Genomic DNA, 22,558 nt, shown 5'->3' on the forward strand with positions numbered 1-22,558 from the left:
GATTCACGGCCCCACTGAAATTGCAGCCACCAGCACCCACAGAGTTCAACCCCTCTCCAATGCATTTGGAAGCCACGAAGTTGGGGGAGGCTGGACTGGTGACTAAGGGAGGCCCTGGGCATGATAGGAGGTGCAAATAGGTGTGTGTGTGTGTGTGTATGTGTGTAAGAGAACGAGAGAGCAGGTGAAGGGGGAAGATGTATAGTTTGGGTTTGAAGGCTGCAGGATGTGATGAGAGATGAGAGGTGATTTGGCTGGATTTAAGTCAGATCATGCTGGCGGGGAGAGGGGAGGCGGAGGGCTATTGCACTGAATTTTGGTCCTACCTCAGCCTCTCTGCTAAGCATTGGGCAATTTTAAAATCTGCATCCGCTGAACGGTGTATTACCATATGGAAATCGGTTCCTGCTGGGATTTTCTCGTCTGGGATGTACAGCAGGGCGGCGGGGTGGGGTTGGGGGGGGGCGTTGATGGACGGGCCGGGGGGGGATGCCCAGATCCGAAAGAGGGGGGGGCGAAAGAGGAACCCGGGAGGGGGGTGGGAAAGAAAGAATGAAGAGCCGTTGAGGGTGTGTGGAAGAGAGCCATACAAGGGAAGGAAGGAGAGAGGGGGAGAGGAAGGAGGGAAGGCGGAAGGAGAATTGGAGGAGAGAAAGGGAGGAGGTGGGAAGGAGGAAGGGAAAGGAAAACGGAGCCCACCCTCCCCCCCATCCCCATATTCCCTCCCCCGGCCGCGCTGCCGCTGGGAGGATGCGCCGAGCTTCCGTCCGTCCGCCCCCCCCCCCCCCGCCTCCATCCATCCGCGGCAGCTCCTGCATGCTGAACCCCTTCCCCTCGCAGCTCCACTCGTCGGGGGCCGAAGGCTGATTCGTTAACCCCCCCGCCCCCCGCGCCCGTTTCCCCTTTGCACTGCCGCGGTGAAAGAGACGGTGGGGAGAGCGCGGCAGCCGTGGCGAAGGAGAAAAGGCGAAGGGAGGAGATGGTGAGCGGTTGCCATGGGGATGCGGCGCGGATGGAGGAGGGGGGAGTGTTGGGTACCAGGGATGCAGGAATGGATGGACCGGGGATGGAAAGGATGCACCAGGGCCAACGAGAGAGGAATTGGATTGCTTGTCTGCCCACTGCCTTCTTTGCCTTCTGCATCTAAGTATTCCACCCTCCCTCCTCGCCACGATGTTAGTACATTTCTTTCTTCTGTCTCTTGATCATATTTCATTCTCCTCCCCTAGCACAGGCCCCCTAAACTCCCAACCATAGTCTGGTGGATATCTGCAGCTCTCTGTTCCATTGAACCTCTCACATTCTGTCTTATCCTTCCCTCCCCCCCTCCATACCTTAGGCCTAGTTTCCTCTCAACCCCTCTCCCCCACCCCCCATATTCTCCCTATTAGTTTCTCCAAATCCTTAATCAAGCCTAGCCATGTGATTCCTCCCCACCCCCTCCCCAATCCTGTTTTGCATCTGCCCCTCATTCCGGCAATCTGGCTCCTCCGTCACATTTCCATTCGAAAAATAAAAATCAAGGGATGAATTTTGTTCTCAACCAGGCCTTGGCTGCTTGTCATCTTTGGCTAGGTAAGGAATATTCCCTCCCTCCCCAAGTCAAACTGACTAGTGGAGGGGGTGGAGGAGGAGGGGAGAGAAGTAGTCTTCCTTGATAGAATATAGCTTGGCTTGCTTACTCGACCCAAATCCCAAGTTATCATCTGCATTAAAATCATCATACAGTGGTATACTAAAGACTAAGGAGTTCATTGCATCGTGAATGTTTATAGGTAAGAATCATCAGGTGTAGAGCTACATTGCTTTCACCCCAGCCCCTGTCCTCAGTACAGGCCCATTGTACAGGGCCAAAGCGTAGTGGTAGAGCACCTGCTTTGCATTGCAGAAGGTCCCAGGTTCAATCCCCGGCGTCTCCAGCTAGAGCTGGAAGAGATGAACCCTAGAGAGCTGCTGCCAGTCAGTGTCAACAATGCTGGGTTAGATGGACCCATGGTCTGACTCGGTATGGGCAGCTTCTTGTGTTCCTAGGAATGGATGCCCCTGCTGCCTTGAATTGCTGGTGTGTGTGTGTGTTGGATTAGATGGCATTTGGTCTCCTTATAACTCTGTGATATCATTCATTATATATCATTCATTCATTCATCCATCCAAGCCGGTCTTTAGCAGTGTAGGAGCATCAGGTACTCTTCCCTGGGCCCCATTTTTCTGGAACCATTCTCCCTGCCCTTGTCCAACCAACAGCTGCTTAAATTTGCAGGGAGGTTGTGACACTAGTTCACAAGTGAGAAATAAAGTTCGTGAAATGATACAGGGCATGGAGAAAGTGGACAGGGATAAATTTCTCCCTCCCTCATAATACTACAGCCCAGGATCACCCAATCCATAGGAAATGGGGGGCAGACAAATACAGGCTGTGTGGGGCTGCTCCTGAAGAGTGTCCAGCCGCTTCAATTGGTGCAAAATGCAGCAGCTAGATTGCTAATTGGTGTATTGTTTCGGCACCATGTCACATCTGTCTTGAAAGGCCTGCTCTGGTTGCCACTTGCTTTCCAAATGCTATTCAAGGTGTTGGTTTTTGCATTTAAAGCCCAAATGGCTTAGGACTGGGCTATCATAGGGCATCTCACTATGAACCTGCTCAGGTATTAAGGTGTGCAGAAGACCTTTTGAGGGCTCCATTACCTGCCAAGTCCTGTTTGTTAGTGAGAGAGCTTTCTCCTGTGTTGCCCCCACACTGTCCCTCAAGAACTACCAGTGCCCACCACTTGCTTGCCCTTTAAGAAAGGCCGTGGAGATACATCTTTCCCATAGAGATTGTTAAAATATATTGTTTTCATGGCGTTTTTAGAGTTTTCATTGTAGCTTGTTGTATAGCACCTTAATGGCTTTTGAGCAGATGTGGTATGTCCAGGTCAATCAGAAATATAAAAAAGAACTTGTTCACAAAACCTGTTGTTTAGAGAATTTGTTGCCATGGGAGGTGGTGGTGGTGGCCACTATCTCAGATATGGCTTTCAAAATAGATTGGAGGACATTTGTGGAGGACCAGGCTACTAGCCACAATGGCTTTATGAAACTTTCAGGGATGGGGCAAGTATGGCCTTCCTGATATTGTTGGACTGCAGTGCCCATCAACCCTCACCATTGGCCATGTTGGCTAGGGCTGATGGGAATTGCAATCTAACAACATCTAGAGCAACTGGTCTACAGAGGCACACTGCTCTAGGTTCAGAGATGGCGTGCCTCTGTAGACCACTTGCTAAGGTGGAAAAACGGCAGCAGGCTACAGCCTCCATGCTTTGCTTCTGGGCTTCCTGGAGATATCTGGTTGGCCACTATGGGAAACAGGATGCTGGAATAGATTGGCTTTAGTGCATCGTTAAGATGTGAATTTTCTGTCACAAGATGTACAGGTGTGATGGGTGCCATCCTGGATTGCTTTAGAAGGGGATTACCCAAACTCATGGAGGATAAGGCTGTCAATGACTACTTATCTGGATGGCTATGCATAACCCCCAGTATTGGAGGCAGCATTCCACTGTATACCATTTGCTGGGGAAGATGAACAGGAGGGTCCTACTGCACTCATGTCCTATTTGTGGACTTACCCAGCTGGTTGGACACTGTGGGATCAGAATGCTGAACGAGATAGGCCTTTGGGCTGATTGGGCAGGGCTCTTCTTATGTTCTTATGTCCACAATGGCCAGGTAAAGCGGTACTGTATATTTTCTCTGCTGTAGTTATGAAAGCTGAATGGTAGACTAGATAAGCCTTTGGCTGGTCCATTATGGCTCTTCTCATGACTCATGAGTCCTTTGGTCTGATCTAGTGGAGTTCTCCTTATGAACGGGAAATGCTGAATGGGGAACGGTCATTGTGAAAAGGATCCATTCAGATCCACAGTCTTGAAACAAACAAGGTGACTTTGGGTCAGGTTAACCTATCTTGCCGGATTATTATGAAGATAAAATTAGGGACCCATTTATGCTACTGTGAACTCTTTGGAGGAAGGATGGGACAGTGCAGTGAAAAGTCAGTGGTGGCGTTTCTTTTGGGCCAGTGCAGTACAAGTCATCTCCAAATGAGACAGCACCCTGGGGCATACATTACACTGCCTTGTAGGGTGGCCAGGTGTCCTCTTTTACAGAAGACAGTCCTCTATTTCAAGGGTGGCCAGAGGACTGTCGTCTGTTTTGAAGGATCCTCAATTTGAAAGGCTGTCTGGTCCAAGTTTAAAAATAAAGACTCATCAGAAGGAAGAGCTGGGCCTTGCAGTTGCCCACCAACAGCCCCTGGACAGCAGGAAGGCATACAGGCCACCCAGTCACAGACTTCCACACTATCGTGAGATGTACTCTATTTCTATTTACATTAAAATAATTATTTCTAAAAGTGCTAAGCATATGCACATTGTATGCAAGCCAGTGCCCTCTTTTGGAATAATGCATTTCCTCTTTTTTGTTTTCGTTTTTGAGATTTGTAAGTTATTACCCTACCGCCTTGAGATGGTGTTTCTGCTAGTCTACTGAGTTAGGAGAAGGATGTAGCACAGCACTGGAGGCAGGGTAGAGCACCCTTCTTGACAAAGTACCCTCCTTTGGGCCCTTCCAATGTCAATGTCTGCCCCACCCCACTCTGGTCGTAGATTTTCCTTTGTGGCAGCAGCTGAACCTGGGAAGTTGTCCACCATTTTAATTCCCCGCAATGTTCCAGAAAGATACTTAGGTTGGGTGCTCCAGGGCACTGCTGGAAATTTCAAATGATGGGTGAGTTCTCTGCCACTTCTGGGGAGGGCAGACAGTCATGGTGTCAGTCCTGATGGGCTCTTCTGGGGAACATGGGCCCTGGCAGCTGTGCAAGAAAGCTGGATGCTACCACTCAGCCTGGCTAGAGGGACAACCAAGTACTTGTTTAGGCCAGTCTTCACATAGTAGCCAAGTCTAGCAGCCATCCAGCTTCTCCCCAGGGGTTCTACAAATAAGGAGTCTGTGTTGCTTGTGGCATCTGTGTTAGAGGTGGAGTACCCCTGTTGTACTGATACCCATGTCAAATACATGTGTGCCATTCACAGTTGATCTGCCACATGGTATTTGGAATTTGGTTATCCTTAATTAAGAATGAAAAGTTAAACATGAATATATATTAGGTCATATGTATGCATACACGCACACTCCACAGACTGGTTTAATAGTCACTGCATTTCTATACTGCCCAATAGCTGAAGCTCTCTGGGTGGTTCACCACAATTAATTACATCTCTCTCAGGGAATTCCAGGTAATGTAGTTTTGTGAGGAGGGACTTGGGATCTCCAACAGAATTCTCAACACTTTTTTGCCAGACTGCATTTCCCAGGATTCTTTGAGGTGTCTGTATGAAGGGAAGCCATGGTCTGGAATTGATCTCATTGAGCTGAATGTATTTCGTATGGGCCATGGGTCCTAATAAGAAGAAACTGTACAACGTACAAATTTCATAGTGCAAAGGATTATATACAGGCACAATCCTATGCATGTTTAGACAAAGAAAGTCATGTTGGGAGTTGTAAGATTTTTTGTCTGTTTGTTTAAATGTGCATAGGATCGTGCCCATAAAAACATTGGGTTGGAGGCCAAACTCATTCTTAGACTAGTTGCATTGATTTCAATAGGTCTGCTCTTATTTTGGATCCAATTCATTGATGTCAAAAGAGACATCGGAGACCGCTAACAACCACAGGTCAACTGACAACCATCACTCAATTCCAACCCACAATCCATTGTATGGGGTGTCAAGAAAGCCGCAGCTAAATGTCATCAAAGTTTATCGTAAAGCCAGACACGAACCCAGTAAAGGCCTTCTTTGACTTGCTGGTAAATAAATAGTTAAGCGCTATACTTTCTCAGGGTATATATCTAGACTACAAACGTCTTATCACTTGACTATTTATTTACCAGCATCAAGCGTTAGAAAAACAAACCCCAATATATAAAATGCAGTTGGCCTGGGGATCTGTTCTGAAAGAAGAATATAATGGCAGCTATTTAATTTGTCTGTATAAATACTTGTAGGATGGTTAAAAGGGCTTTTTGAGCATTTTTTTTAAAAAAAAGAAAAAGATATCACTTCATGAAATATCTGAGAAAGAAGCGGGCTTCCCCCCTCTTCTTCAAGGGCACAAAGGCATAAGAACTGAGACTTTATTTTGTGCAGTAGGGTCTTTATGGGGGGAAAAGAAGAATGGAATTTCCCTTGTTTTGGATCTCTCTGGAACAGTTTTTGGAATTACTTTGAGCACAATTCATCTACCTCCTCCCGTGCACGTGCTTGTAGGAAGTCACTGGTATATAGGTTGCAAAGTCCTCTTGCATGCCTCCATTCCCAATACAGGAATCATATGGCAGGGAAAACCCACATGGACATCTTAGGGAGGGGCTGTGGCTCAGTGGTAGAGCCTCTGCTTTGCACGCAGAAGGTCCCAGGTTCGATCCTCGGTGTCTCCAGGTAGGGCAGGAAAAACTCCTGCCCAAAATCCCGGAGAGCCGTTTCTGCCAGTCAGTGCCGACAATACTAGGCTAGATGGACCAAGGGGCTGACTCAGTGTGAGACACTTCCTATCTTCCATTCCATCATCTGCCTCTCTTGCTTCAACCACAGTTCTGAGCTGGGGGGAGACGTGGATTCCGCAGGGTGTTGCACGTGGACTCAAAGCAGGCATGACAATTGTGCGTGAAGATAGTGTCAAACTTTCCATGTTTTAGATCAAGGCCATCTAGTGCCTTCCAGATGTTTTGGACTACAACCCCATAGTCCCTGAACATTGTCTATGCCGCCTGAGGCTGATGGGAGTTGTAGTCACAAACATTTGGAGGGCAACAGGTTGCCTATCCTATTTTAGTTCACAGCGGATTTTAGTTCATAGAGGATTTTTCTTCAGGATTGCCTCAAATTGCAGTCCTATTTCCACTTGCCTGGGAGTAAATTCAATGAGACTTAATTCTGTATAGGATTGTGCTGTATGCCTCTTACTAATTAATCAGATATAGCTGTTGAGGAACTATTTGTTATCAATACTTAAAAAGATGTACGTACTACCTCTGTATGTCAATGATACAAATCCATTTACAGTTCAGTTGGGCTGATGCTATGATTATAGTCCTAATGATCTCTCTCTCTCTCTCTCTCTCTCTCTCTCTCTGTCATCTATCTATACAGAAAATACTCATAACATCAGCAGCATTTTCAGAATGTAGCTTTATAATGTCATGCATTCTGGCCTTCCTCTAAGGAGCTCAGACTGTTCTCACCAGCTTATTTTACAACTGCCTTGTGAGGTAGGTTAAGGTGATAAAGGATGGCTGGACCAAAGTTGTGGCTGACTGGGGATTAGAAATGGGGAATTCTCAGCTTGACATCTCTTGACTTTGAACAGTGCTGGCTCCAGGGTGTGTGTGTGTGTGTTTGGGCAAGATGCCCTCAATGGGCCCCCTCTTTCAGGGAGTCTACCTACTCAGCACCATTGTCACCTGCTCCTCCTCTTTCTTATCATTGCTACCACTTGCTTGATTGACAAGCAGAGAGCCAAGGTGCGATTAGACAGTGGCATCTACTGCTTCACCTTCTCACCACCAACATTGTCTGGTCCAGAATGAAAGACAAGTGAACAAGCAAGTTGCAATGGTGAAGAGTAGGGGCAAATCCAGAGTGGGGTGACCGTATGAAAAAGAGAACACGGCTCCTATATCTTTCAGCAGGTGTCCTTTGTATGCATGCATCTGGTGAAATTCCCTCTTCATCACAACAGTTAAAGCTGTTGTTAGATACAGGAGCCGTGTCCTCCTTTTCATATGGTCACCCTAATCCAGGGGGCTCTTTTTAGTGGGCCTCTGCTGGGGCATGGACCATTGGCAAATGCCCAGCAATTTCTACCATTGATGCCAGCCCTGACTTTGAATCTTTGTTTATTTGAAATATTTGAGCTTTTAGAGTCAAACACTGCTAAGGCAGCTTCCAAGCAAAGCCTAAATTCACAATATAAGACCAACGCAAGTCTAAAACCACAAAATAAAAATATGATTGCTAAAAAAATGAGAACCAATAATTAAACAAACCACAAAGCAGGAAAATCCATTAAATAATTATAAACCACAATTTCATCACATATGCAGCAGCCAAATAAGATTCTCATTCAGGAGAAGGCAGTTGCAAACACATAAGTCTTTAGAGCCCTCTTGAATGCCTGCAGTAAAGGGACATTGTGTATTTCAATTAGAACAGAGTTGCACAGGTGTGGGGCCACACTTGAAAAGGCCCTATCCCTTATGCCTGCCAGCCTTATTACTCTCACAGGAAAGCACATAGCACAAACTCTGACGTTAATCTAAAAATCCGGGCAGCTTGGTATAGGTCAAGGCAGCCCATCAGGTAATCTAGTCCCAAACTGTTTAGGACTTTAAAGCAGGAGCGGACAGACTTCAGACTTGAGGGATCTACTTTGTCCGTCCCCCCCCCCCCACCAAATGAAATCCCAAGATTTGCCAACCTGGAGCCTGGTGCAAAAGATATAGAATTAGAAGAATTCTGAGCCCAGGAAATTGTTTTGAATATCAGAACTGAACAGACCTCACAGTCCTCCCATAGAAAAATTCACCTCTGGTTATCCCAAGCTTTCTTCACTTTCGCAGTATAATTTGGGGCTGGCGGGGTGGAAGGAGAGTTGTTTTGTGGCTGCTCTTGTGAAATGATTGGAAGTCAGAAATCTTTGCTGATCTACTGCAAATCACCCACTAGATCGGCATCTCCTTTTTTACCCACTTTTGTCTTAAAAGTCAGGACTCACAATTTCAGTTGGGCCCAGAAACGCACCAGCAACCAGTACAACTGGTATAATACTGGTGTCACACATTCCAACCACCTTGGCCCACCGATGCTCAGGTGGCTGCATTTTGCACCAGTTGGCATTTGCGAACTGCCTTTAAAGGCAGCCCGAATATGTCCCAAGAGGAGCATTGGACCTCGCTGAAGATTGCTACCTCCCCAATAATGAAATCTGAAATGATGGAAAAGGTGTGCAAATGTGGGCAGACATGGTTTGGTAGACAGCAAGGCTGGCTTTGTTGAACATCTATGAAGTTGCCTTATGCACAGTCAGAACACTGGTCCATCCAGCTCAGTAATGCCTCATCTGATTGGAAGTGGCACTCTAAGGCAGCCTTCTCCTCCTCAGGATGTTCTGCACTTCAGTTCCTATCAACCCCAACCAGCAGGGCCAATGCACCAGGAATTATCAGAGTTGTCATTAAAAAGGTTGGCAGTTGGGGAAGGCTGCTCAAACATCCCAGGAAAAGGGACGTTCCCAGATGCGTTTATGTGGAGATGGCCAGGCGCTGGACCGAAACGTGCTGGATGTGAATCATGGCCTTGCATAAGCATCTAATTGAGTGCCCAGTGCATCTCACAGGGCTAGGTCGCATGGCACGACAGCCCATCATGGGTTAATTATTTAGGGTGACCATATGAAAAGGAGGACAGGGCTCCTGTATCTTTAACAGTTGTATTGAAAAGGGAATTTCAGCAGGTGTCTTTTGTACATATAGAGAACCTGGTGAAATTCCCTCTTCATCACAGCAGTTAAAGCTGCAGGTGCCCTGCCCTCTTTTAAATCTGGTCACTCTAGTATAGCTCCTGCAGCTTTAACTGTTTATTTAGGGTGACCATATGAAAAGGAGGACAGGGCTCCTGTATCTTTAACAGTTGTATTGAAAAGGGAATTTCAGCAGGTGTCATTTGTATATATGGGGAACCTGGTGAAATTCCCTCTTCATCACAACAGTTAAAGGTGCAGGAGCTATACTAGAGTGACCAGATTTAAAAGAGGGCAGGGCACCTGCAGCTTTAACTGCTGTGATGAAGAGGGAATTTCACCAGGTTCTCCATACATACAAAAGACACCTGCTGAAATTCCCTTTTCTATGCAGCTGTTAAAGATACAGGAGCCCTGTCCTCCTTTTCATATGGTCACCCTAGTTAATTAACTGGAGGAGCTGCAGTGTGTCTCAGCTGCCACTATGAATATGTGATCCTTGACCAGGGGTTGTCATGTCATGTGAACCTGGCCTGTGGGGGACTAGCATGCAAACCAGGTCACAGTGTTGATCATAGCATGGCCACCCGAAAAGGAGGCCAAAAGAGGACAGCATTGTGCATAAAATGTGCATGTGCTAATATATAGCTATAGATGCAAATCTCAAAATAGTTACTATAATTTAAATAGAAATGCAGTACATCTCACCATGGTGTAAGGGTGTGACCAGATAGGGTGACCATATGAAAAGGAGGACAGGGCTCCTGTATCTTTAACAGTTGCATAGAAAAGGGAATTTCAGCAGGTGTCATTTGTATATATGGGGAACCTGGTGAAATTCCCTCTTCATCACCACAGTTAAAGTGCAGGAGCTATACTAGAGTGACCAGATACAAAAGAGGGCAGGGCTCCTGCAGCTTTCACTGTTGCGATGAAGAGGAAATTTCAACAGGTTCTCCATATATACAAATGGCACCTGCTGAAATTCCCTTTTCAACACAACTGTGAAAGATACAGGAGCCCTGGCCTCCTTTTCATATGGTCACCCTAGACCAGATGACCTGTGCGGCTGCTTGTTCAGTCTGCTGCTCAGGTGCTGTTGATGGGCAACTGTTCTTACAGTTCTTTATCTTTAAATCAGAATTAAGAACATAAGAAGAGCCTAGGGTGACCGTATGAAAAGGTGGACAGGGCTCCTGTATCTTTGACAGTTGCATAGAAAAGGGAATTTCAGAAGGTGTTATTTGTATATATGGGGAACCTGGTGAAATTCCCTCTTCATCACAACACTTAAAGGTGCAGGAGCTATACTAGAGTGACCAGATACAAAAGAGGGCAGGGCACCTGCAGCTTTAACTGTTGTGATGAAGAAGAAATTTCCCCAGGTTCGCCATATATACAAATGACACCTGCTGAAATTTCCTTTTCAATACAACTGTTAAAGATACAGGAGCCCTGTCATCCTTTTCATATGGTCACCCTAGAAGAGCCATGCTTTAGCAGACCAAGGGTCCATCTAGTCCAGCAATCTGTTCACACAGTGGCCAACCAGCTGTTGACCAGAATCCCCAAGCAGGACACAGGAGCAACCGCACCCCCTTGTCCATGTTCACCAGCAACTGGTGTATATAGGCTTCCTGCCTCTGATACTGGAGGAATTGGACAGGACCCCCCTTCAAATAGATGACAGCTTCAAAAAGAGGACTGCAAAAGAGGCCACTCTGCTGGGCCACTTGTCTCTGAAGCCCGCTCGTCACACTGTGGCTCCGGTTGCCGTGGCTCTTTGTCTGCCAAGCTTCCAGCTCAGCATGGGTTCCACACACCCAGAGTCAGTGGCTCTAAAACGGCACATGTCAAAGCAGAGAAGGGTGGAGAGAGAACGGCGGCTTGGCTTTGAATGAGCAGCATTAGAAGCAGATGATGCCGGGCAGATATTCACAACTACCTCGGTTTAACTTTAATCTGATTTCGTTAAACCGTCAGAAAGCTGTGTGTGGCGGCGCAATCCATTTAGGAGCGGGGAGGGGACTCGCATCGCTTTCGCTAGCATTGGTGGAGATTAAAAACTGATACAGCAACAAGGTTGTAAATCCGATTATGATCCGCTCGGGCCTGATATTGTTGCAAGCCCTGCGCTAGCCAGAGGGGTGCTTTCGCCTTCTTTTTCAAAGCTGCTCCTCGGCCTGCCACCTTTCTGCTTGCGGAGAGTTGATTCGACGATGCAAGGAACACGTGAGCCGAAACATGTCGTCTGCAGTTGAGGTTTAGCACCAGCTGCGTGCTCGATGCCGTACAGGACGCGGATGCCATGTTACATGGGAAGAATGGAAGGATCTGGCACGTTCCTTTGATCTGGAGGATTTGCCCTGTGAAAGTTGCCCTGTGTTGCTTGGCATGGCAAAAGTACGTCATACCTCGCCTGGGTTATGTAGGAAGCTGAATTATACTGAGTCGAGGGTGGCCAGATGCAGAAGACGACAGGGGCTCCTGGACCTTTTATAATTGTGTAAAAGAGGGAGTTTTAGGTGGCCATGTGTCCTCTTTTACAGAGGACAGTCCTCTATTTGAAGCCATCAGACTCTCCTGTTCAAGTCTGGTTTAAAGCTAAAGATTCATAACAACCGTTGCTCATCAACAACCTGAACAGGCAGGTACACAGCTCAACAGGCCACTATGTCTTCCCCACTATGGTGAGATGTATTGTAGATCTATTTAAATTATCTGAATGATTTCTAAAACAGCAGCCATACATAGAACTTAGCATATGCAGATTTCATTCAGATCGCTGCCCTCCTTTTTGGCGATTCGTAAGCGGCCACATCAGCTATGCCTGCTGATGTTCCCTCTTCTACGCAAATGTTGGCCGTCCTCCTTGAGTGGGACCACTGGTTCATGCCGCTTACTGTTGTCTCCATCAGCCTTCCTTGGCCATGCTGGCTGGGGATGATGGGGGGGTTGCATTCCAGGCCATCTGGAATGCGCTGGGCTGGGGAAGGCTGGAGCAGCTCTTCAGGATTTCAGGCAAGAGACTTTCCCAGACCTAACTGGAGATGCCAGGGATCGGACCTGGGGCCTTTTGCATCTAGGGCAGGTACTCTACCACTGAGCTACAGCCCTTCCCCACTCATTAGAACATAGGGAGCTGCTTTATACTGAGTCACTCTATCCAGCTCACTCTTGTCTATACTGGCCTACCTCAACCTTTTGCTCCCATATGTCCTCTCTACCATGGCCAATGCTGGGAGTTGGAATCCAAACATCTGGGTTGGGTAGGGTGACCATATGAAAAGGAGGACAGGGCTCTTGTATTTTTAACAGATGCCTAGAAAAGGGAATTTCAGCAGGTATCATTTATATATATGGGGAACCTGTTGAAATTCCCTCTTCATCACAGCAGTTAAAGCTGCAGGAGCTATACTAGAGTGACCAGATTTAAAAGGGGGCAGGGCACCTGCAGCTTGAACTGGTGTGATGAAGAGGGAATTTCACCAGGTTCTCCATATATATAAACGATACCTGCTGAAATTCCCTTTTCTAGGTATCTGTTAAAGATACTGGAGCCCTGTCCTCCTTTTCATATGGTCACCCTAGGGTTGGGGAGGGCTGGTTGGAGCAGGGATCTTCTGCCTGCAAAGCTTGAGCCCCACCAGTGACCTATAGCTCTTCCCCAAAGGTCGATCCCTCACATCCCTCGAGGGCAGGTGTGCACAATCTCTTGTACCCCAAGGGCTGCATTTCATTTCAGAGAAGCTTTTTTTTGGGGGGATGCATTCCATCGATGGGCAGGGTAGGGCAAAAACACCAACATCTTTGATCTTAAACCTCATACTACCAATGAACTAAGACTTAGGAATGGCATTTCAGACTTATAGAACAGGGTGGGAAATGCAGAAAAGCTGGGAAACTTCTGAATGATTAGTGGTTGGTGGGAAAGGGGGTGGAGCCAGGGAAAGGGGAGGGGCCTTCTGAGGAATCCCAGGTGGGCCACGTTTGGCCTCGAGGCCTGAGATTCTGCACTTGCTTCACGGGTTCTCTGGAGATGCAGAAAGAGTGCAGAAGGTGGTCTAAGGTACAGAATATAATCTTCAAGGAATTTCAGCTTTAATTGTGTTGAAAAAGCCAGTTTTTAGCTCTTACAGTTGTTGTTGTTGTTATTATTATTATTATTATTATTATTATTATTATTATTATTATTTGTATCCCGTCTTTTGCCCAATACAGTTGTAAAGATATACTTTAACATAAGTGATTCTGAAATCTCAGCTGCTGGACGGGTGTCTGAATAAAAAGCTCAGTGCTGGGGCCAAGTCTTCCATGCCTATCGTGGCTCGTTCGCCATCCGTCTTCCGCGTGTCCCCACCCCACCCCCACCTTAGCAAATCCAGGATATATTTTGCAAATCTTCTCAATTTGCATGATTTATACACATCGTGGAACTTCCCTTGGCACAGACTTTGGACTGCTTGGGAGCAAAATTCGGCGTCTGTAACTTTTAATTTGTGGATTCCTTTTTAAGCACAGGCTATATTGGACCCTGCATGCCTCTAATGACCTTCAGTGTGAAAGAGGAAGACGCGATCTACTGCTCCCTGCAGACAAGTTGCCCGATTGGCTAACTCAGATATTGGCCAGCAGTGAGCAGGGAGAGCAGGCGTGTGGTGGGACAGGAGCAGGGCTGGCATCAAGGGTAGGCGTGACTGGGCAGATGCCGAGGCCTCACACCCCACTAGAGCTCTCTGGCTTTCCTCCTCCTCCTCTTCCCCCATCGGCTTCTTCACCAGCCTCTTGGCCCAGACCACAGTGGACGTGAGAAGGAAGAGCAGGAGACGCCCTTCTGCCTCCTTGCTCATTTGCTCTCTTCCTTTCAAATAAGCAAGTGGCAGCAATGATGAGAAAGTGGATGAGGAGCAATGGTGGTGAGAAGGTAGATTTGCTGAGGAAGGGGACCCCTTGAGGGTGCCTGGCCCAAGGAGCCGGCACTGGACCAGAGGTCTTCATGCTGCATCCACAGGACAGGAGTGACTGAAAGGGGCTTTTTGTGGCTGTGGACTTCTTAAAGGTACAGGTGCGATCCCTGTATCCTGACCTAAAGGTACAGGATCCTTGTATCCTGATTTGAATTTGCTCCTTACTGCTGCTCAGGGATAGGCTTGCAGCTTATTTATTTATTTACAAATAATATTTTAATCCACCCAATAACCACATTTCTCTGGGACAATTGCAAACCATGAAAAGGGTAAAATAGAATCTGAACAGTTAAAAGAATAGAATGCCGTGCAAAATGACAAACAAGCGCAGGTGTATATAAATATAAAGATCTATCTATCTATCCATCTATCTATAAACCTGCCATAAAATCTGAAAAAAACCGAGGTCCATAAAAGCTGCTTAGAGGGTTACGTCCTCCCATTTCGGCAACCGAGGATCCAAAATGTGGTGTGTAAATAAAAGAAGAGTCATAAAATGGCGCTGAGGCATTTGTGTGTGTGTGTGTATCTGTCTGTCTGTCTATCATCAGTCTTCCCAACCTGGTAAAGGAGCAATCCAAAGTGCAAAGGCCTTGTGGAGCTCCTTTAGGGTTCTGACTGAAACCCAGAGAGGATTCACCACCCCACTGACATCAGAGCCACCAGCCTCCATGGCCTGGCATCCTCCAAATGAATTGAACTAGGGGCTCATCTACACCAAGCAGGATATTCCACTGTGAAAGTGGCATGAAAGCGGTATATAAAAGGCAGGAGCCACACTACAGCTTTATAATGGTATTGAAGTGCGCTGACAACTGTTGGGGCCCTTTGACTTATATACCATATACCGCTTTCATACCACTTTCATACTGTTATATCCTGCTTGGTGTAGATGTGTCATGGGCCCAAACAGTTGTCAGTGCACTTCAGTACCACTATAAGGCAGTAGTGTAGATCTTGCAGTGCACTTCAGACCCACTATGAGCCTTGCTAGACCTGGTGGAAAATCCAGGGGAGAGGAGGGGAGATCTTGCCCTTATTCACACGCGAGCCGCGACGAGCTCTGGAGGAGAGCCATCATGGCCACCATTTTGTTTTAGTTTTAAAGTGGCAGCAGCAGCGCAGGAGCCAGGAAAGGTAAGTGGGTTTTTATTTTTTAAAAAAATTCTCCTCCCCCCTCCCGTCCGCGATCTCCCCACCCTGGCCCCGTTCTCCTTCCCCCCATCCGCAATCTTCCCGCCCTAGCCCCGTTCTCCTTCTCCCCTGTCCACCATGTCTGATGCCCCCCCACCCGATCGCCACCTACCCACAATGCCCGCCCTATCACCCACCCGCCATGTCCGATGCCCCCTCCGCCCCCCCCGTCCGCGATCTTCCCACCCTGGCTCCGCTCTTCCCCCCCATCTTTCCCGCCGGGTCTGCTCTTTCCCCCCGGCCCCCATCTCCCCCCCGCGATTCCCCCCCCCCAACCTGATGGGCACAGCACTCCTATGGAGCGTTGTGCCCAGCGTGCGGCTTCTCCCAGCTATTCGCAAATAAGCCGCGTAGCTGGGAAAAGCTAGACCTTCCGCAGTCCCAGGCTCAGCCCGGGGCTGTGGAAATACCGGGCCACAACCAGTGCTGGTTATCCTGGGCCAAGGGAGGCATTAGCCCGGGCTGACCCCGGGATCCCCTGTGCATCAACTGGACGCACAGGGGCGAGCCCCGGTTTCAGCCCGGGCTAACCCGTGGTCTAGCAATGGCCAAAAAAGCAGTAGTCTGGCTCCTGCCTTTTATATACTGCTTTCATAGTGGATTATGCTGCTTGGTGTAGATGAGCCCTAGATATCCCATAATCCCCAGCATTGGCCATTCTGCCTGGGAATTGTGGCAATTGTAGCCAACGCATCTGTAGAGCTCCAGGATGGGGAAGACTGATTCCAGTTTTCTATGATTTGTCAAGGGAAACCACTGACAGGGTGTGTTTTATTTTTTATATTGGGTTATGATAAGAATCTAAGAACTAGGTTTTGCCGCTGTAGTCTAGCCTTGGGGTTCGTGACAGCAGCCATTTCAGGATGCTGCACAATGTCCAGCAACCGATGAGCTGTCCAGAAGTTACAGGTGGAATCACACGCACTACCCTTTTTAAATGATGCCTCCAGGAAACCCACACTGCCATAGTGACAACACAATGTCAAATATGTCTACATGAATTGGCATTTAGTAGACGCTGTATCCATTGCTATGCCTTCATCCACAGGTTGACTGGAAAACCAGTAGAGCCAAGAGATAAAATGGCTTTAAAATATATGGTTTATGTAATGATGCCTATTCTTCTTCTTGGCATGAGTATCGTTATTTGGAAACTGTTCTACAAGATTGATTTAAGAGAATGTGGGATCTAGTTTCAGTGACAAAACTCTGAAGCTATACAAGATGCAGAGGAAGAAGATGATCGATATGCAAATTTGTCAAGAATTGATCTTTGATATTCAAGTGACAAATATAATAATTCTGTACATCTTTACATTTTAAAAAATATATAATTGAGGCTGCAATCCTGCGCACACTTACCTGGGAGTAATCCCCATTGAGAACAGTCTATTTCTGAGTAGACATGTATAGGATTGCACTGTAAGGAACCTGCATGCTAGCCGTTCCCACACACATAAAAAGGAAAGTACATTGGCCCTTTTCACACAGTCTGAAATGGTGCACAATTGCAGTTTGCAAAGGTTTTTTTCTCTCCCCACGGACCATTTGAAAATTGCTGGGTGTCTCAATGGACCACTTAATAGGCTTTTTTTGTTCTACAAAGAAAAGCACATACATTACTCATTTTTAAATAACTCCCCCTCCTTCACTGTTGGCATCATCATCAAAACCAGCACCGTATTAAAACAATCACTGCCCCTAGGCCAGGGCTGTGTTTGTTTGATAATCTGGCCCTGGTCAAAATGGTCTCACTCTCCATCCTGGGGTGGGGTGGGGTGGGGTGTGGGGTGGGAGAAGTAAATCAAGTGCCAGGCCAAGTACAGATATTCTTGACTTCTTCTCAACCTTTCTGCAGGCCTCCTGAATGGAGCTCATGGTGTACAATGACCATTTGTAGTGGGGTGGCATCGTGGACCTGTTGTCCCCACCCTTGACCTCCACATGTGCATTGGCTCTGGCTGGGAACGATGGGGGTTGTAAACCAACTTGCCTGGAGGGCCTCAGGTTGGGGAAGGCTAAAAAACGTTGCTTTAAGAGAGGGATGGTTCAGAAATTGGCCACCCACCTGATTGCCCCTCCTTGGTGAGAATCCGTAGTTCCAGAATGGATGATCTTCAGACCTATCCCCGATGTACCTAGAAGCAGTTTGAGAGATGCAGCTCAGCAGATCTGTTTAAAGAACAGGGGCTCTGTATTGGTTCTGTGATTTGGTGGGTGGTTAAAAAAAAATAGTCCAAAGCAAGAGTTTCTTTGTAACTCTCCTTTGCCAAGTCCATGTACTCAGGTTCGTCAAGGAGTCATTGTGGAGTTGGTACTAGATGTCCATGCCAGCGATCAAGAACCCTGTGTCAATGTGCCCTGGAGGGGTTGCTTGGCAGTGGCAGGTAGCAGTGGGTATCAGTGCCCTAAGCAGCATCAGGTATGGGGTGGAAGTTGTAGAGCGCCTCTACATTGAGGGCATTGTGCGATATTGAAGCATGAGTTTGCAGTAGCTAGAGCCAGACCCTGGTTGTGACTCAGAGCAGGGGTCCCCATCATTTTTGGCCATTTGGGAATTTGAGAACTGCTGTGGGCACTGTCACAAAATGGCTCTCACAAACAATGTGGCTAGTCACATAATGGCCCTTTGGTGGCTGGGGGTGGCTGGCTAGTCAAAACTGAGTTAAGATGGAGGGGGAGAAATAGCAGTGCTGTGTTAGCCTGAATCCAAGTTGAGCTGGACCGATTCGGCCTGCCTGGGCCCGAATCTGAGGTGGTACTGGGTCAGCCCAAAGCACTCCGAGACCAAAGCAGATTGGTACTGAAGCCTTGAGGTATCTTGAGCTGATTCAGGGCATTACTGGGCCACTCACCCACCCACCTGCCTGGGAAAGCTGGCACAAGACCAGCCATGAGTCCGGTTGAGTCTATTGGACTTACCAGACTCATTTCTCGCTCTCCCCACGCTCTCCTGTCACCTCCCGCCTTCCCCGGTCACCTCCCACTGCCAGCGTTGGGACGTAACTTCACATACATGCCTGAGAGCTAAGCCACGATTTAAAGATAAGATTGCAGGGGCTTTTTTAAAAAAAAATGCTCTATGGGTGCAAACTATGGCAGCCATAAAGGGCCATTTCCTTTAGTTTTTGGCCATAGAGCTATTAAAAAAGAGAACCCCAAGACCTTACCCTTAAATCGTGATTCAGCTCTCACGGAAGAGGACACATGTGAAGGTAAGTCCCAGTGGTGTTGGTAGTGGTTTGGGAAGGCATATTTTTTTTATCACTCCTGTTTTACAAGGAATACTTGGGAGATTTGATGTGTTTTATATAAATTATCTAATGGCCAACCAGAATTCTCAGCTAACCTCCAAGGTGGCTAGATTCTGTGCTGCTGCAATTGCTTGCTGGCGTGGGATGATACCATCTGAATGTGATGATACCATCTTAAATCCTATACTATTATGAGTGGGACATGTACAATTTAATTAATTGCTTATTTAGTTGTACTTTTAATTAATTATTTTTATACATATTAGTATATTTATAGCCCCATCTGACTTGGCTGGCCCTGGGAATATCATTGTGTTTACAGTGCTGTTCTGTTTTGCTGGTCTTGTGACCATAATAAATTCTTCTTCTTCTGGAGTCCAATGGACTCCTGGTCACCTTGCCCCTGGCTCTTCTGGGTTGCCTGCCACACAGCCAGCACCCAGGAACCCCACAAAGGCCAAACTGCTTCAGGGCCCCCGAATCTTGTTTCGGCTTCGGTGCTGAAGCAAGGTGGGCAAGTCCTGAGGTGGCCTGAGTTAAATCTGGGCCGTTTTGGAGCCTTCGAAACAGCCTCCAAGGCAAGGGGGGAGGAGATGTCCACAGCCCTAAGAAATAATGAGGCTAAAGGCTAGTAGGGATGGGGAAGCAGCAAGGGAAAGGGGGTAGAGGGAAGACAAAGAACAAGGCTAGAAAATGGGAAAAGAGAGGGAAACTACGGTAACGTTTTCAAAGATATTTAGCCCTATGAAGAGAGACTGAAAGAACTGGGCGTGTTTAGCCTGCAGAAGAGAAGATTGAGGGGAGACATGATAGCACTCTTCAAATACTTAAAAGGTTGTCACACAGAGGAGGGCCAGGATCTCTTCTCGATCCTACCAGAGTGCAGGACACGGAATAACGGGCTCAAGTTAAAGGAAGCCAGATTCCAGCTGGACATCAGGAAAAACATCCTGACTGTTAGAGCAGTGCGACAATGGAATCAGTTACCTAGGGAGGTTGTGGGCTCTCCCACACTAGAGGCCTTCAAGAGGCAGCTGGACAAGCATCTGTCGGGGATGCTTTAGGGTGGATTCCTGCATTGAGCAGGGGGTTGGACTCGATGGCCTTGTAGGCCCCTTCCAACTCTGCTATTCTATGATTCTATTTTTAAAAAAATAATTTTATTTGAAGAGGTAGGAAGTGGAGAGCGTTGTGGGTGCTGAGTGGTGGGACAGAATATTTTTTAGGGGATGCTCAGGTTAGGCATCACTGTATGAGGGTGGGGCCCTGGCAATCCCCCAAGGATGTCTGATGCTGATGGCAGCCCTGATCATTTGGCACATAGTTGAAAAAGATGAAGTGGAAGGTCCATTAATTACATGTTTTTTTAAAAATATTTTTTTATTATTTTCTACAATACTTAAACATACACCATTACAATTAAAGAAACAACATACTACATAAATGTTGAAGAACATCAATATCATATCTATATAACATAATCAAAGTTAACATATAAGTGCACCCCCCACCTTGGGATCTCATTCCTGATTCCAAAATCTCATACTTTCTTCTGCTGGTGGTTTCCCACTTCCCTTAGAAAACACAAATATTAGGAACTGTTTCCAGATTCCTTCAAAATCATTTGTTTTAGCTATACCTCTTCTGAATTTAATATTACAAGTCAATTTATCATTAATAGCTATATCCCATACTTCTTTATACCATTCTTCAATACAATAATCCCCTTGAATCTTCCAGTTCTTAGCTACAATCAATCTTGCTGCAGTCAGCAAATTCGTTATCAATTCCTTAATTTCTTTTTTACATTTTAAATCTTCACATAGTGACAGTAATGCAACTTTTGGTGTTCGTTCTATCTTCATTCCCACAATTTCTTCAATCTCCAAAAACACCATCTTTCACAATTTTTGTACATATTTGCATTCCCACCACATATGTGAATACGTTCCTTTCCCCCCACATCCTCTCCAACAATTTGCTGAGTGCTGATTATTTATCTTATTTAATCTAACCGGGGTTAGGTACCACCTCCATATAATTTTAAAGTAATTCTCTTTTATTCTTACTGACATATTTCTCAACGCTCTTTGTTTCCATAGTCCCTCCCAGCTCTGTTGTCCTATTTGTACATTCAAATCTGTCTCCCAAACCATTTTACCTGAACTATCCATCGACCCTTTCTCCAACAGTATTCTATATATTTCACTCATTAACCCTTTTGATGTTGTTCTTTCCCCCCCATTAATTACATGTGACTGAGACCGCCTTCCCCAACCTGTTGACCTCCCAATGAGTTGGACTACAACTTCCATCATCCCCTGGCTACGCTGCCCTTGGGTATATGGCGCTAGGAACCATTATGGTTCTCTGTGACATTCCTGCCCCCCTCCATTGCATTAAAAAAGGAACCGAGGCAGCTTCACAGAGGCAGTGTAGTGGTTAGAGGGTTCGAATAAGGCCAGGGAGACTTAGGCTCAAAACTTCCCACTCAAACCATGAAGCCCTGATTGGGCAATCCTTAGGATGGCCGTGCTTCTGCTTTTACAGAGAGCAGTCCTCTGTTTGAAGTTCTGTCAAGTAACTGTCCTGTATTTGAAGGTCTAACAGAGATCTGTCCTCTCTTTGGAAGCATCCTGTATTGGAAAAGCTGTCCTGTCCAAGTAGGGTGAGCAGCCAGGGGCCTTGAAGTTGCCCATCAACGGTTAACAACACCTGGACAGTGTACTGACCATGCAAGCACACAGGTCACCTGTCACTGTGGTGACAAGTACTGCATTTCTATTGAAATTATTATTCAATTTTTGCATTTATATACATAAATTACACTGTGTACATTTTATGCAAATCTATCTCCTCTTTGGCCCTCTTTTTGGCAATGCAAAAGTGGCCCACCTGGTGAACATTCCTCTCACAGGGTTCATGTGAGAATAAAATGGGAAGGGGTGACCACATACCTACCGTGAACTCCTCTGAGCATGTATTATTGGGCTGCAACTACCCCTGCCATTGGCTAGGCTAGCTAGGGTGATGGGATTTGTAGTCCAGCAACATGTGGAAGGCCTCAAGTTGCCCTTCCTGCCCCGGCTTGGCCAAAAGGTGAGATTTTTTTGAATGTAATGAAATAAAGTTTAAAAGGGATGGCTATATCTAGAAATACAATGAAATCAAATGAGCTCAGATTTCTATGAATCCGACCTGCAGATTCCACAACAGATCATCTTTTCGTTATTCACATGGGCCATTTTTTTAAAGAAAACTTTCTGGAATGTTATGCAAATTTAGTGATATAAACATACATAAAATTTAAAAAAAAACTTTTCAAAAATGCAACATTTCCCCTATAGGCTAAAGCATGAAAAATTGCATTTTGGGTGGATTGATACATTTTTGGGGGAAGTTTGCATTTTGGAGGGGATTTGCACATTTTTCTTTGCAAGTGCAAATTGGCGCAAATTTGGGAAATTAGCAAAAATATATATGAAAAACTCCTGACAATTCATGAAATGTGGACGGAATGGATTTTACAAACCTGCCCTGTACTCACAAAGAGGATGAACAGATCCTGAGCTGCACGGG

General features: G+C 46.5%; 1 protein-coding gene across 1 annotated transcript in view; it reads left to right on the top strand.

Annotated features, from left to right (window-relative positions):
- Positions 1-22,558, top strand: part of LRRC4B (leucine rich repeat containing 4B) — a 161,023-nt gene that overhangs the window by 93,896 nt on the left and 44,569 nt on the right. The gene's annotated exons all lie outside the window — the stretch shown is intronic.

The sequence above is a fragment of the Elgaria multicarinata genome, chromosome 11 (genome assembly GCF_023053635.1).
Source record: "Elgaria multicarinata webbii isolate HBS135686 ecotype San Diego chromosome 11, rElgMul1.1.pri, whole genome shotgun sequence".
Lineage (NCBI taxonomy): Eukaryota > Metazoa > Chordata > Lepidosauria > Squamata > Anguidae > Elgaria > Elgaria multicarinata.